General features: G+C 40.5%; 1 protein-coding gene across 4 annotated transcripts in view; it reads left to right on the top strand.

The window, feature by feature from the left end:
• The window catches only part of LOC123318776 (protein groucho), a 52,801-nt gene that overhangs the window by 2,228 nt on the left and 34,354 nt on the right, over positions 1 to 16,219 (top strand). The gene's annotated exons all lie outside the window — the stretch shown is intronic.

Raw genomic sequence — 16,219 nt, forward strand, 5'->3', positions numbered from 1 at the left:
AATATCTCGAACGTAAACCAAGGTAAAGCGAAATATTTGAAACGTTCATTTTTCAGAAACACCCTGTAACCAAGGAACGAATCAGGATGTCTATGATCTGCTTCCTGATATCTAAATTTCCAAAAAAGAAATCAGGGATCCTTGAAGAGTCTTTCTTTAAGTCCTATAGTTCCCGAGATCCTTTCAGAGAGCATCGAATTTTTGCCACACCCTGTACAAAAGAAGCACCACCCTTGAAACTCCATCTGTGAAAATTGACGGGGATCATCCCTAACGCTCCTAACCGATAAAGTAGCTCGATATCTTCGCGTCAACACGAACATTTTCTAATCCCCCCCTGTAGAGTATAGATTTTCACGAGTCGCGGCTCAATAGTATAATTGCTCGCTAGTTCACTCGACATTAATAATGAAAGATGGATTTGCGCAATTACACAGACGCTATACGGCGGAAACGGGATACTTGTCGATTCTGCGAACACCTTCGTTGCATTATTAACTCCGAGAAAATAAACGGTTTATCTGCAATTCGCATTGTATATACGGGCTCGCGATTAGCAGAAGGGGAAACTCCGAACATCCGAACGAATTCTCATTATTCCCGAGATGCGGTTGAATTATTGTAATTCCGAACGGGAAAGCGTGAAATACACTCTGTTACATTAGAAGAAATGCCGAGTCTTTGACTCCTACTAATATTTCAACGGTAGATTCTTGAGATCAAAAGGAACACTTTTTACCTATACAATTTATTCCGATTCTGCCCTGATAAAAAGATATAGCCATTTTGAGTCTTCATAATGAGCTGTGCCGTCCCTGGAAGAATAAAATTACCTTCAGAATAACTAGCTAAATCTGTGACACTACACAAATTTGGATCCTTCAAACAGACTTGAATTCAGTCGAAGCACTGGAAACTTAGGAAGAAAAAATGAACCCCCCGGGTTTTCACACCAGCAGAAAAGAGTTGTATTCTGCCAAAGTACCCAGTTTTTCAAACTTTACAGTTTGAAAACATCAAATTATCCGAAAACGGCTCATTATACGAGGAAATCTGAAGAACACTTTTATTTTACAATACGTTCAAATATTCATTAGATAGCGTCCAACATGGTTTCAAGAGTTGGGTTCTTTGGATTTTTGGTATTTTGTTGCTACATAATGGTCATAATGAGGAAACTGGAAGACGTGGGTGATACCTTGTGTTCGAAAAAGATTCATCAAATAAATGAAAAACTATATTCCGAAATTCATTTCATTCGATGAAACCGTTAGTGAGACAGAACTGAAGATAACATTTTTTTATGGTTTTCCAAGAGCCTGTATCTTTTAAACCGAGCCTATTAGGAAAAAATGTTTTTTTTTGACCTCAAAAATCTACTGTGTGAATATTTGTATATGTATAAGATTAACAAGGATAATTATACAATATTTTGCTCGACACAAGTGGTCTTAGAAATAGATTTTACACGCCGATACCGCGCCGCTAATTGGAGAGCTTTCAGATCGGATGAGACGGATCGAGATAGTTGCCAAACATTTATTTTGACTCCGTGACAAACTTACTGTCGGTATCAATTTGTGAAAATCCTCGCAGCTACCAAAACTGTCAATATTTTGACAGTTGACGTTTCCAAACGCCAAATGTCAACTGTCAAATTACCGTAACCTATCGACGACGAATTTCTTCGGGAGATTTACCACCAACCCCTAAGTTTATCGAATCTTCTCTAGCTTTTTCCGCACCGTCAGCGAGAAGAGGGTGAGCGAGACGGCGCTAGCTGAGGAAGCGTAAAAGTTATCGACATTCAAATGTGTACATTCTCGGCGTGTGTGTGTTTGAGAGGATGGATATTCGAGTGTCTGACTGGTTTATTGATTCAGCGCTTTCTGAGGAGATTCCTCCTGTGTGAGGTTGCCACGGAACTCTTTTTTTTTTGCACGTGCGGAAATTGGGAGCTTTATTGGATTCTCGACTGAGCGCGGAGCGCGTCCCTGCTGCTAGGACGTATCATCCGTCATAATTTCGGTTTTCAACGAGAGGGATGCGGTATTTCATGTTTTTATCTTCGATTGGAGTTGAAGGTTTCATAGGAGCTCATTCTAAACAAAAAGATTGTAAAGACCTAGATGAAGATAAGCGAGATAACAAAAATAACTGAACAACCAATTAAAAAATGCACACAACACTAACACAAACGCTGAAGACCAAAGAAGTTCGAAACATCCAGGCTTTAGTACACAAAGAATCGCAACAGTTTTTTGAGAAAACTGAGATTTTTGACGTTTACAAAGCCTGTTTAACGTTTCATACAGAAACAGGTCAGATTGACAAGAGTGGGGTTATCACCGATCACAGACAGGTGGGAGACTCAGAGGTACTGTCAAAGTCAGCTGATCAGAAATGCCCTATGGCACCCATTTGACTCATGGAGAGCAAAGTGCTTTTAGTCCTGGTATTCATGAACTTCATTCCATAATGGTTTTCACGGTGAATTTAACCGTGAAGGTCTATTTCTAGTATAGTTTCTTTGTAGGTTCCTTTTGAATTGAATCTTTCGATTGAAAGTACTCTTTACCTGTACATTCTTCGGGATTTCTCAGAATGTCCTCATGGGCGAACCTTTCTATTTTACAATGCAGTTTTATTTTTGTACGGCTAATATCTCACTCCCAATGTGAAAAATATTTATCTTCCTATACTTAGATTCGCATTACTCAAAAATTGCAATTTTCAACCTGGGATATCTCCTGCTATATTAGTCTGATCCAATTGGGATTTCCGGTTATATGATCAGCATTGCCAAGGCTTCCACCCTAGCACAAAAACTCAATTTCGAAAATCTCGATTTTTTGGGTCAAAAATGAGCAAGGGGTTGGACCCCCCTAAAATGACCTATTTGCTACTCTGTCTGAAAATCAGGATGTTCTATTACTGTCCTAGGATATGGAGTGCATTTAAGTTGTTTTGAAGATTCTAGAAAACCAAACACTTAATGATTCAATAGAGAATTGCACCGCAGAGAGCTCTTCGAAGTCAACTCGAAAATGAAAAGTGGAAAAACAATAAAAATTATTTTCTCCTAAACAGGGCCAGATATTTGAAATTTTGGTATGAAAATATGGGTTTTCGAACCCCTTGAATCTATTGCGAGCAATTTCGAGAGCTTATCTCACTTAGTTTAGATTTTCATCTCGGAAATGGATTTTTTCAAAAATTGCGAATTTCAATCTGCGATATCTCCTGTTATATTCGCCCGATCCAATTGGGATTTCCGGTTATATAATCAGCATTGCCTAGGCTTCCACCCTAGCACAAAAACTCGATTTCGAAAATCTCGATTTTTTGGGTCAAAAATGAGCAAGGGGTTAGACCCCCCTAAAACGACCTCTTTGCTGCTCTGTCTGAAAATCAGGATGTTCTATTACTGGCCTAGGATATGGGGTGCATAGAATTTGTTTTGAAGATTCTAGAAAACCAAACAGTTGATGCTTCAATAGAGAATTGCACTCCAGAGAGCTCTTCGAAGTCAACTCGAAAATGAAAAGTGGAAAAACAAAAAAAAATATTTTCTCCTAAACAGGGCCAGATATTTGAAATTTTGGTATGAAAATATAGGTTTTCGAACACGCTGAATCTATTGCGAGCAATTTCGAGAGCCTGTCTCCCTTCGTTTAGATTTTCATCTCGAAAATGGCATTTTTCAAAAATTGCAAATTTCACTTAAAACTTCCTCAAGACGGAACGGTTGTGCCGAAATGGATGAAATTCTGAGATTTATAACTAGAAGAGTTGCTCTTTCAGAATATGTATCAAATTTCTATCTACGGTCACTTTTATTAAGAGATAAACCACTCGCAAGTTGACCTTCGAAAAATTCCCAAAAAGATAGGGTCACTTAAAACTTTCACAAGACCGAACGGTTGCACCTAGATGGATGAAATTCTCAGATTGATTACTTGAAGAGTTGCTCTTTCAGAATATGTATCACATTCAGATGGAAAAACCAAAAAATTCAGGTTCTCCTAAACAGTCTTCGAAACCGCCTAGTGTCATCAGTCGATAACGAGGAAGTTCATCAAACGAGTTTACGCGGTGGATGAATAAATTCCGGCCGTAATGAATTACACATTACCCGGGTTGTATTCAATCTCTCACCCCGGCGCAAATATTGAAGGGTGGAAAACGCAAAGTACGATGTGAAAGGGCAGAAAAGAAAGGGATCCCTTTCCCCCTCATAAACACGAGAAGGGGAGGATGGAAGGTGACAAATGCGCGATGTTTGATATCCACCTAAGCTAGCGAGAACAGAGCTCGAGGGTAGGGATGGTCAGAATGCCAAAACATCGACGTAGCAGGGAAAAAAAATCGACGTTTTATCATAGGCTGATAAGGTTACCTCTATGTTACAACAGGAAGAAGAGCAAGGTCTTTTTTATAGGTTAGGTTAGAATGATCAAGTAGTTGATGGAATGTATCAAATTTTCCTTTGATAACTCTGAAAGTTTCCACTTCAGGTATTGGATTCATTCAGCTCTTTTTCTACGTAGAATAGATTGAAATGATGTTATATCAAGTTCCAGGGGTGTGAAAACATTTTGGGAAGAAATTTTGGGTCAAAAACTTCGAAATCCAAATTTTCAGCACAGACGTTTCCCATAAACGTCTTTCAGTCCATCGACAAGAAGCGTTTTCATGTCATACCGCCTCAAACTGTGTCCCAGTGTATCGAACAAATCCACGATGCTGTCAAAACGCGATGCGTCGAAACCATCGATATTTTTTCGAGCCTGGACACCCCTAAGCCCTCGAAACGGGGTCCGGAAAAGGTCCGGGGCCACTCGATTGAATTCTGATGTAAATTAAAGGGGAAACAGTCACCCCGCTAAATAACAAAATCATGCCAATTAGCTACCTCTTTAAAACTCGGAGATAAGATTTTCGGACGATAATTATCAGGGTCGGAATTGTTCTCGTCGCCCTCTCTCCCTCCCCTCCGCGGCCATCTGTTCTCGCTCCATTCATCTTTCTCGGGGAATCGGGGTGAATTTATTCACGGATTAATTATATTCTAATGAACAACGAGTTCGTTCATCGCGGACGCAAAATCGGGTTTATGACACTGCTCGACTTTGCCTCGTCGTTCCGAATGTTAAGTTAGAAACGTCTTCATTCTCCCGTAATTATTTAAGGGAGTTATAATTGGAGCAACCCTTCGTCTGGAAGGTATATAAGAGTAACACGACAGTCGCAGTCTTACTATGACTTTACCTGAAACTGAGGATCAACAGTGACACCATTGTTGAACTGAACAGTTTGGTTTATATGAATACTGAGGCCAAAAACAGTATTATTGGCTCTATGTTTGACCAATCTGTGATCGGTGTCAAACTGACAAGAAAACTGACGTTAACCTATACACTTCAATCTGACATCGATTGTCAAAAACCCGTAATTTTACGTCGATGACAGTCTGGGAAGCAATTAATGTAGAGAACAGTGAAATTTTCACTTCATAAGAGGCCAGTACACTTGCCAATAGCACCATCAATACAGTGGCGGTTCCAGGAGAGATTTTTAAGAGACCCCATCTTTTTTGGGATTTTTCGAAGGTCAACTTTTGAGTCGTGTATCTTCAAGGAAAATTTTTGTAGATGGAAATGTGATACATATTCTGAAAGAGCAACTTTTCTAGTTATAAATCTGAGAATTTCATCAATTTCGGCACAACCGTTCGGTCTTGAGGAAGTTTCAACTGACTCCATCTTTTTGGGGATTCTTCGAAGGTCAACTTCCTACAAGTGTATCTCCCACAAAAATCATCGTAGATTTAAATGTGATATATATTCTGAAAGAGCAACTCATAATGTCTTCATAGACATCGGTGTAACCGTTCGGTCTTAACGAATAAAATCATTTTTCGATATTCGAAAAAAAGATACCCCCACTAGAACCGCCCTTGCTACCTATACCTATACCCCTGAGCAGAACGTATGCGAAGTCATGTGAACAGCCCGACGACCAGAAGAAAAGGGGCCCTCTTCAATATTTCCCGCGTCATTCACAGGGGCGTCGATTGAACCCTACAAATGTTTACAATTACCGGGCATAAGCACGTCTCACCCCAACCCTTCGGATGGATCACGTGCCGTTCGATGGTCATTGGATTAGTCCCCTTCTCTGTGGATCAGAATAGAGGGGCCTATTGCATTAGTTTTAATGAAGAGCCGGGAGAGATTGTGTTTTGGGTTGTTAGGTGGCTATTTCAGAAATATTTTTCAAATGATTATAGAAGCATCGCGTTCGATCTGTGCTCGATTTGAAAACGATGTAGACTTCTTAAACCGAATTGTTACTATGGATGAGACTTGGGTACATTTCTACGACCAAAAACAAAGCAACAATCGATGGAATGGCGACACTCTGGTTCTCCAAGACCTAAGAAGTTTCGTGTCCAAAAATCTGCTGGAAAAGTTCTTGCTTCAGTTTTTTGGGATTGCCATGGAGTAATCATGATTGATTTTTTGGATAAGGGTAGAAAAATAAGCGGAAATTACTATTCGACATTACTGACCACAAAAATTAAAGAGAAAAGACGCGGAAAGCTATACAAAGGTGTTTTGTTTTTGCAGGACAAAGCCCCTGCACACAAATCTCATGTTGCCATGCAAAAAATTCGTGATTTAGGGTTTGAATTACTAGAACACCCCCCTTATTCACCAGATTTGGCTCCATCCGACTATTATCTCGTTCCTCAACTAAAAAAAAGTTTAAAAGGTCGTAAATTTTCTTCCAACGAGGAGGTAATAAAAGCTGTGGAGGTCTGGTTTGCAGAGCAAGAAGAAACATTTTTTTTAAGGTCTAGAGACGTTGCAGGTTCGCTGTAATAAATGCATCCAATTGAGAGGAGAATATGTTGAGTAAAAAAATATTTTGGCATTGAAATTTTGTTTGGTTCTATAGTAGGCTAAGAACATTTCGATATATCCTTGTAAAAAGACAACAAGGCCCTTTTGCCTAAATGCTTGATGAACTCAGCATAGATTCCGTCGAAACCAGCAGCTCTCCGAGATTTGCTGGATTAAATTCCAGGTACCGGTACATAATGGTCTGTATCGGGCATGTACCAGTTCAATCTTGAGCCCGTCTGACATTTCCTACAGTCCTTTATTTTCTCAACTAACAATGGGCATTCCCCAGGTTCTAACGTCGAACAATATCGGCTACGGCATCTTTCCCAGAATCGCGAATTACATCCAAAGGCCGCCTTTATCCCATTTCTAACCTTATTAGTATCGGAGCCCCAACCCCCCCCCTACCCGCACCCGCTGATTGACGCAGGAGGTACGTTCACACGATCCGTGATCGGACACGTGAAGCTATCGTAACCTAACCATCAAATTATATTATACGGATCGGGAAAAGAACGGGGCTCAAAGATAAATAGCCGGTACTTGGAACTATGGTAGATCGTTATTATTCGTGTTGTTGAATTGTGAACATCACGATGATGGATGTAATCTGACGTGGGAGTGGAATAATGTACCTGCCAGAAATGATTTAGATGTTACGGAGATAGCGGTGTAACATCGTATCCGATACTGGCGATGTACTGAACTATCTTCTGAATAAGTTCGGGTGATTTTTCGCTTACACTTACAAAAAAGCGTGATTTTTGACGGCCAACACACTCTACTCTCCATTGATCCACGTTACTCCCAGTATCAAGTTCTAACCTCCATACATTATCGGTATAAACTATACTTCATTCAACTTTATTTTAGCAGTCGGTTGGCCATGGAAATTTGACACATTTCACTCTGTATAGTACGAAAATGTGGGGTTATGAAGCTTGTCAAAACATTTTTGGGTTTTAAATCAACGCTATGTTGCCCGTTCTACGTAAAAGTTTCTGTTATTACGTATTTTATCACAATGTCGAATATCTTCGGAAAATATGTGACGAACATAATTGAAGTTTATACAAACTGATTGAAGGCATACCAAACCCAGTTATTTGCATGGAAAATACAAGAGATCGGTATATCATAATATGCACTAGCTCGAGGAGAGTTAATGTTCGTTTTTTTCTTTGCCTAAAGTTTGAATACGTTACATCAGTTGTAGATTTCAAAAATATTAACCCGAAGATGAAATGCATATGATGCAATGGCTGAGAATGGGTATCTCCCGAAGGAATTAACAGATAATTACAAGATTGTTAAATTCTTCAACAAAAATCATCTTGCATCAATATAAGTAGAAGGAGTTGAAGGAAGTTTCAAATTAAGATGCAACTTCACCGTTGAAAAAAAATTCACATGAATAAACAAGTAACAGGGCAACTTGCGCGTATTTGTGGCTATTCATCTTAATACATTGATGTAATTATAATAATTAGGTATTTATTAGTACCTCAAGACATTTACATTGTATAGGACAAGTCAAATGAAAAATCGAAAAATCCATTTTAGGGAACTTATTCTACGATGACATTCATCGAAAATCCTGTAGTAAACTTTTCGCATTAATTCACTCAAACATAAAATTCCCAAATGCCACCACTTTTTTGGGTCTCCCAATAGAAGGAAATTCTTTGTCATCCTCTTCATTCACAATCTTTCTGATTATGGAAATATTCAGCTGAAATATAAGTCTTTCAGATTCAGATGAAACATTATATAAATTCTCTTACATTGAATATGTTCGCTACCGTCTGACGTATTGTGGATTTTAAAATATCAGGGTATAACTATTTGAATGAGCGGATCTGAATTCTAAATAGCACTCCCTGAAACCCTGTCTCTTTTTTCAATCACTTTCGGCAATTTCGTAATAAAAATTGTTATTAGTTGTGGCAACGGCGTTATGACATTAACGACATTTCATGGGTGCCAACCTAACTTCGTTCTAGTTACAAAAACTTGAGAAAATTATTTCATGGCCAACCTACTGCTAAAATAAATTTGAATGAAGTATAATCATAGCACCGAGTGGGAGAGGTATATGTAGGAAAACGCTCTATTTTCCACACCGTTCACAGAACAAACCCAACATCCACCTGGTTATGTTGACAGATGAGTCAGTCCACCATAAAACCCAGACATACGCAACCTCCCCTACGGACCCAAATCCATAACAGTTATTTATACAAGAGATGGAGATTCCGATTTCTATACGCCACACGTGACTACGACGACGCCGGCGGACGCTTAGATAATATAAATGAGCTCTCACGACCGCTAATCATTCGACAGTGTGTACGGGGGCGAAAGCTTCATCCCCCATTCTCTATGGACAATTAGTCGTTACGATCGTTCGCGAGGAATTGGCCACCCCTGAAGTACGTATTGATTCTGTGTTCCTCGCGGAGCACACACACATACACACACACGATATTTCGGCCTCGAAATTTATGAGGGGGATGAAAAAGAAGATCAAATATTTGGGCTCCTAAGTCGGGCGGCCGTAAAAGTGCTAGATTGTGAATAGACGCGACTATTGACTCTGGGGATTATGCGGAAAGATCGGCTTGGGTGTGGTTAGTAGGATGACGGATTTGTATATACAATATGCGTTAAATTTTATGACCGTGGTTTAGCTCGCTACGTTCACTGAACAATGAAAAGTAATACGAAGAAAACTTACAATCATTTCACTATTCCATTAGTGAATAAAATTGAATATTCCATGAGTAAATCAGCGTTCCGTTCCTATCGGCAATGTAAATGAGAAAAGAGAAGTTTTAGAGGTACCAACATTGATTGGAAGAAACTTATACCTGACCCACCACAAATATTCGGCAAAACAATCCCTAAACTTTCATTGATAACCTCATACACACAATGCAGAAGATTCTACGATGATCTAGAGGAGGCCCTGCACGATATTAAACCTAGATTTCAAGGTGTTTGTTTGACACAGAAGGAACATTTTAAGCCTGCAGACTGTATCTGGTGGAATCAATACTTTGTTAACTTCTTTACCATATATAGCTAGAGCAATCTTGTTTATTGTTGTGTATATACAGAGCAAGTCTTTGACTCGTACAAATATTTCAACAGTAGATTCTTGAGGTCGGAAGAAACACTTTTTCCTATACCATTTTTTCCGATTCGGTTCTGATAAATATATATGACCATTTTCAGTCTTCATAATGAGCTGTGCCACCCTTGGAAAAACAAAATTACCTTCAGAATAACTAGCTAAATCTGTGACACTACACATATTTGGATCTTTCAAACAGAGTTTCATTCAGCGAAAGTAGCCAATTTTTCAAATTTCACAGATACTTTTGAATTCTTGAACATCAAATTATAACAGTGGAGGTGGACACTAGAAAACTAGGAAGAAAAAATGAACGGTGTAGTGCATTCTGTTTCCCCCTGAGTTTTCACACCAGCGGGGAAGAGCCAAAGTACAGAATTTTTCAAATTTCACAGATACTTTTCAATTTTCGAACATCAAATTACTCGTAAACAGCGCATTATAAGAGAAAATATGAAGAATACTTTTATTTCACGAAACGTTCAAATATTCATTAGATAGCGTCCAACTTAGTTTCAAACTTGGGTATTTTTATGGTACGTAATGGTCATAATGAGAAAACTGGAAGACGTGCGTGATATCTTGTGTTCGAAAATGATTCATCAGATAAATGGAAGACTATATTCCGAAATTCACCTCATTCGATGAAACCGTTTATGAGATAGAACTAAAAATTACATTTTTTATGCTTTTTCAACAGCCTGTAGCTTTTGAACCGAGTCGATTCGGAAAAAAGTCTTTCTTTTGACCTCAAGAATCTATTGTTAAAATATTTGTAAGACTCACTCTGTACAGGAATGAATGTTAGACGACAACCCAATCTGGCAAATTCTCTACACTCTACACATGATGCAATTTCCATTGAAGTTGCAAATCTGGGTTCAGACCTATGTAAAGACAAACTAACAAACAAACGAACTTCCACATTTATAATATTAGTAAGGATAACAGCTACGCGAATTATCCATTCCAATATTTGAACAGAGTATATTTTTTCAAAAGTAACCTGAAGTTGGAAAAGAAAAAACAAACAGAACTGAAACCTACACGTTTCATAATTTTGGAACTCAAATACTCTTTAGTAAAGATTATAAACTGAAGTGAAACACATCAGTAACCTTGAAATATTATACAATAAGCTTTTCCAGAAGTAACACTAAGGAAGTTTGCTTCCATTAGTAATCTATTTCCTTCCCATTCCATAAGTAACACATTTTTACAGTTACAAGTAAATATGAAGTATTGTTCCATGAGTATCACTGCATTTCATATTTTAAAATATGTTTGCCTAGACATGCTCCATAAGTGAAGGATGATGCTCCCAGTAGTAACCAGCATTTTGTTCCAAAAGTAAGTAAGTGAGCATTGTTCCATTAGTAACATTTTAGCCAATTAACAGTAGAAGAAATTTTAGCTTTACCAAGATTCCATCCAGTTCTACCACGAGTAACCTAAATCGCGACCAAATTTCCACTAGTAACACCAAAAACCCACCCCTAAATTTCCGGCAACAACGAAAAACCCACAGATAACCCCCCTGCTACCCCCATCCCACCAACATCCAGGAGTGCAGTCGAAATTGCTTTTTTCCCAATCGTCGGAGTGTTCGCCGACCCCTACGACCCCCCAACCCCCGCGAACAAAACATCCCGAACCCCCCACATCGTCACAAAGTCGATACGTTCCCCACCCCCGTCCATTTTTCAGGATGAAAACCTGAATAAATGGCATGTCAACCTCGTGTCGGTGCCTAGTTACGAATCGATAAAAACAAATCATCCTGCAGCACACAGAAAGTCCCCGCGACCATCTAGGAGTGCCTGGTATGATTGGTCGTGGGCTTTAATAACCCGACATCAACCCCCTCCGAACGGCGCAAGCGGACGGATTCAATGAATCTCTTAACAAATCTGTGTAATGAGTTCCCTCTTGGCAGCGGAATAATACAGTGAAAATCTGGGAACGATATAGCCAGATTATGTGGTGGTTTGTAAGGGTGCCGCCGCCATCCCTCCTTTCAATGAAATCACCCCAGGGCCGGCTCGGGCGCCGCCGGGGGTAAATCAAGACCCATCGGCACGAATTATGAGTTTTTCATCACTCATGTTTACTTCAAGGATAGATTGTGTTTAAGGCTTACGCCATATACCACTCACTTAAGAAAAAATCCAGCGGAGACGAATCGCACGACCTTGGTGGCCAAGGAAGGTCACAGTACATTTAAATGCCTCCTCCAGACAAGAACTCCATCGACTATGTCAATTGGCGTAAGGATCAGGAAGTTTTGAAGCGATTCGAAGTTGTCTTTAAGGTCGTGGTTACATTCCACTGCGACCTTAAGGTTTATTATGCCCCTACCAGAGCTCTCATCACAACTGCGCCATCTACAGGTAGCTCTCCAGCTCCAGAGCTCCAATAAACTCCAGAATCTAAAAGGGCTTCAAGGAGGTCAAGTCCTCCTATAATTTTCTCCTCCAAGACATTCTGAGCTCAGGAGTTTCCTCCTCTTCTCCACAGAATCAACACTTGTCAGTTCCTGATGAGCCCATTCTCATCATACGCTTCCAAGGGCAACAATTTCCAGTAAGAGAGCCAGAGAGGAGGCTGAGATCCAAATACTCCTTGGATCTTTCAGTTTCAAACTTCCGAAGGATTTTTTTACTATGATCCATTCTTGGAAGATTCCTCCAGAGTGTTCCTCCTTCGGTTTCATCCTTCTCCAGAAAGTCTTCCTCATGGGTACATATTTCTTCACCACAGAACGCCTGGGGGCATGTATGTGCAGTCTGTGCTCTCTTTCTGACAAGTGACTGACCGACAGAGTGACCAGGGTCCAGATTGAAGAGTACTTGTTGTTCTTGCCTTCTTCGTGAAATTTCCTCCAGATCTAACCGTTGGAAAACGTCCGGATCGATCTGACAATGTATCCGAATCTCAATTCGCGGTGCCCCTACCAGAGCTCTCATCACAACTGCGCCATCTACAGGTGGCCCTCCAGCTCCAGAGCTCCAATGAACTCCAGAATCTGAAAGGGCTTCAAGGAGGTCAAGTCCTCCTATAATTTCCTCGTCCAAGACACTCAGAGCTCGGGAGTTTCCTCCTCTTCTCCACAGAATCAACACTTGCCAGTTCCTGATGAGCCCATTCTCATCATATGCTTCCGAGGGCAACAATTTCCAGTGAGAAAGCCAGAGAGGAGGCTGAGATCCAAATACTCCTTGGATCTTGCAGTTTCAAACTTCCGAAGGAACTTTTTGGAATGATCCATCCCTGGAAGATTCCTCCAGAGTGTTCCTCCTTTGGTTTCATCCTTCTCCAGAAATTCTTCCTCATGGGTACATATTTCTTCACCACAGAAACCCTGGGGGCATGTACGTGCAGTTCGTGCTCTCTTTCTGACAAGTGACTGACCGACAGAGTGACCAGGGTCCAGATTGAAGAGTCCTTGTTGTTCTTGCCTTCTTCGTGAAATTTCCTCCGGATCTAACCGTTGGAAAACGTCCGGATCGATCTGACAATGTATCCGAATCTCAATTCGCGGTGCCCCTACCAGAGCTCTCATCACAACTGCGCCATCTACAGGTGGCCCTCCATCTCCAGAGCTCCAATAAACTCCAGAATCTGAAAGGGCTTCAAGGAGGTCAAGTCCTCCCATAATTTCCTCGTCCAAGACACTCAGAGCTCGGGGAGTTTCCTCCTCTTCTCCATAGAATCTACATCTGTCAGTTCCTGATGAGCCCATTCTCATCATACGCTTCCAAGGGCAATAATTTCCAGTGAGGAAGCCAGTGAGGAGGCTGAGAACCAAATACTCCTTGGATCTTGCAGTTTCAAACTTCCGAAGGAACTTTTTGATATGATCCATTCCTGGAAGATTTCTCCAGAGTGGTTCTCCTTTGGTTTCATCCTTCTCCAGAAATTCTTCCTCATGGGTACATATTTCTTCACCACAGAAAGCCTGGGGGCATGTATGTGCAGTTCGTGCTCTCTTTCTGACAAGTGACTGACCGACAGAGTGACCAGGGTCCAGATTGAAGAGTCCTTGTTGTTCTTACCTTCTTCGTGAACTTTCCTCCGGTTCTAACCGTTGGAAAACGTCCGGATCGATCTGACAATGTATCCGAATCTCCATTCGCGGTGCCCCTAGCAGAGCTCTCATCACAACTGCGCCATCTACAGGTGGCCCTCCTGCTCCAGAGCTCCAATGAACTCCAGAATCTGAAAGGGCTTCAAGGAGGTCAAGTCCTCCTATAATTTCCTCCTCCAAGACACTCAGAGCTCGGGGAGTTTCCTCCTCTTCTCCACAGAATCTACATCTGTCAGTTCCTGATGGGCCCATTCTCATCATATGCTTCCAAGGGCAACAATTTACTTTGAGGAACCCAGGGAGGAGGCTGAGATCCAAATACTCCTTGGATCTTGCAGTTTCAAACTTCCGAAGGATTTTTTTACTATGATCCATTCTTGGAAGATTCCTCCAGAGTGTTCCTCCTTCGGTTTCATCCTTCTCCAGAAAGTCTTCCTCATGGGTACATATTTCTTCACCACAGAACGCCTGGGGGCATGTATGTGCAGTCTGTGCTCTCTTTCTGACAAGTGACTGACCGACAGAGTGACCAGGGTCCAGATTGAAAAGTCCTTGTTGTTCTTGCCTTTTTCGTGAAATTTCCTCCGGATCTAAGGCCGGATCGATCTGACAATGTATCCGAATCTTAATTCGCGAAATATACTTCGCGGGGTAACTCTAGGATGACGAAATTTACGGCGGATTGTTGTTGCTTCATCGAACATAGCAGGCGGAGGCCGGATGACGGTGAGACGACGGCTGATTGACGGAATTAATTGCGTTCTGTTGATCTAGTTATATCTTTCAATGATTAGCGGTCTCATGCATGTTAATTGACCGGCTAATTAACGGTTACCGTTGGGACTGCATGTTGTCGATAAAAATTGATAATTGCTAATCTGCGACCATCAGGGTCGTTAATGGGAATCGTTGCCAATCAAGCGTTGTATTCTTTTTTCGAGATTTCCACTCGTGATACGATGATCCGTGCTCGCGAATGTGATCAACGTGACGAACTGCCTCGGAAGAATTTCAACATCGAATTTACGAGTGAAACAGACAAATATAATGATGGAAGTCCATTTTGAGTTTTCAGTAGATCAGTGAATCTAGTCACCGGTAGATGAGTGAACTGGTATTTTGTCTCTTTGATTGATCAGCGAAGTTCTTCTTGTTCCTTGGTAGACCCTCTCTGGATGGATCAAAGAATCGTTCAATTCCCCATTTTGATTGATCATTACTAGGTTAGAGTGGTCTATCAATGAATCAGTAGACTCTTTTCTTGGTTTTTTATTGTATAAACAGATCTATTTTCTTTTTGGTAGATCAGCAAGTCGAAAAATTGTTTATTCTTCTTTGCAGTAGATCAGTGAACCAATTGATTATTTTCTTGGTAGGTGAGCGAATCTGTGAGTCTTAGATCGTTGTAGCTGTAGATTATTACTTGTGGTAGAACAGTAAATCAGTAGATCCTTCCTCTGGTAGATCACTGTTGATTTATATTTCTGTAGATAACGAAATTGGTACTCTCTAATTCGCATCACATCACATGTACCGGTAGATTATCCATTTTTAAAGATCAATTCATCAGTAGATCCCTTTTTTGGTAGATCAGTGAATGGACTTATGAAAGTTCCAATTCAGTAGATCAGTGAATCTAGTTTTCGCTAGTAGATGAGTGAACTGGCATTTTTCTCTTTGAAAGATCAGCGAATCGGGAAGTTCTTCTTCTTTCTTGGTAGATCATCGAAGCCGTACATCAAAATTTTCGGCAGACCCTCTCTGGGTAGATCAAAAAATCGGTTAATTCATCCCAACAGTGGATGAGTGAACCAGTTGATCATTTTTTTTTTGGTAGATGAGCGAATCAGTAAGTCTTCTACTTGGTAAATCGATGTTGATGTAGATTATTATCTTGGGTAGACCTATAAATCATTCCTCTCGGAACTGTGAGCGATAAATTTTATAATTCCGTAGATCATCAGATAGGTAGACTTTTCATTTCTGCAGAACGATTTGACAGATCTCGCACATGAGTGAATCTATGGATTTTTTTGGTGAACCGAAAAATTCGTAGAGATAGATCAGTTCATTCTACTTAACGGT

Source organism: Coccinella septempunctata, chromosome 8 (assembly GCF_907165205.1).
Source record: "Coccinella septempunctata chromosome 8, icCocSept1.1, whole genome shotgun sequence".
NCBI lineage: Eukaryota > Metazoa > Arthropoda > Insecta > Coleoptera > Coccinellidae > Coccinella > Coccinella septempunctata.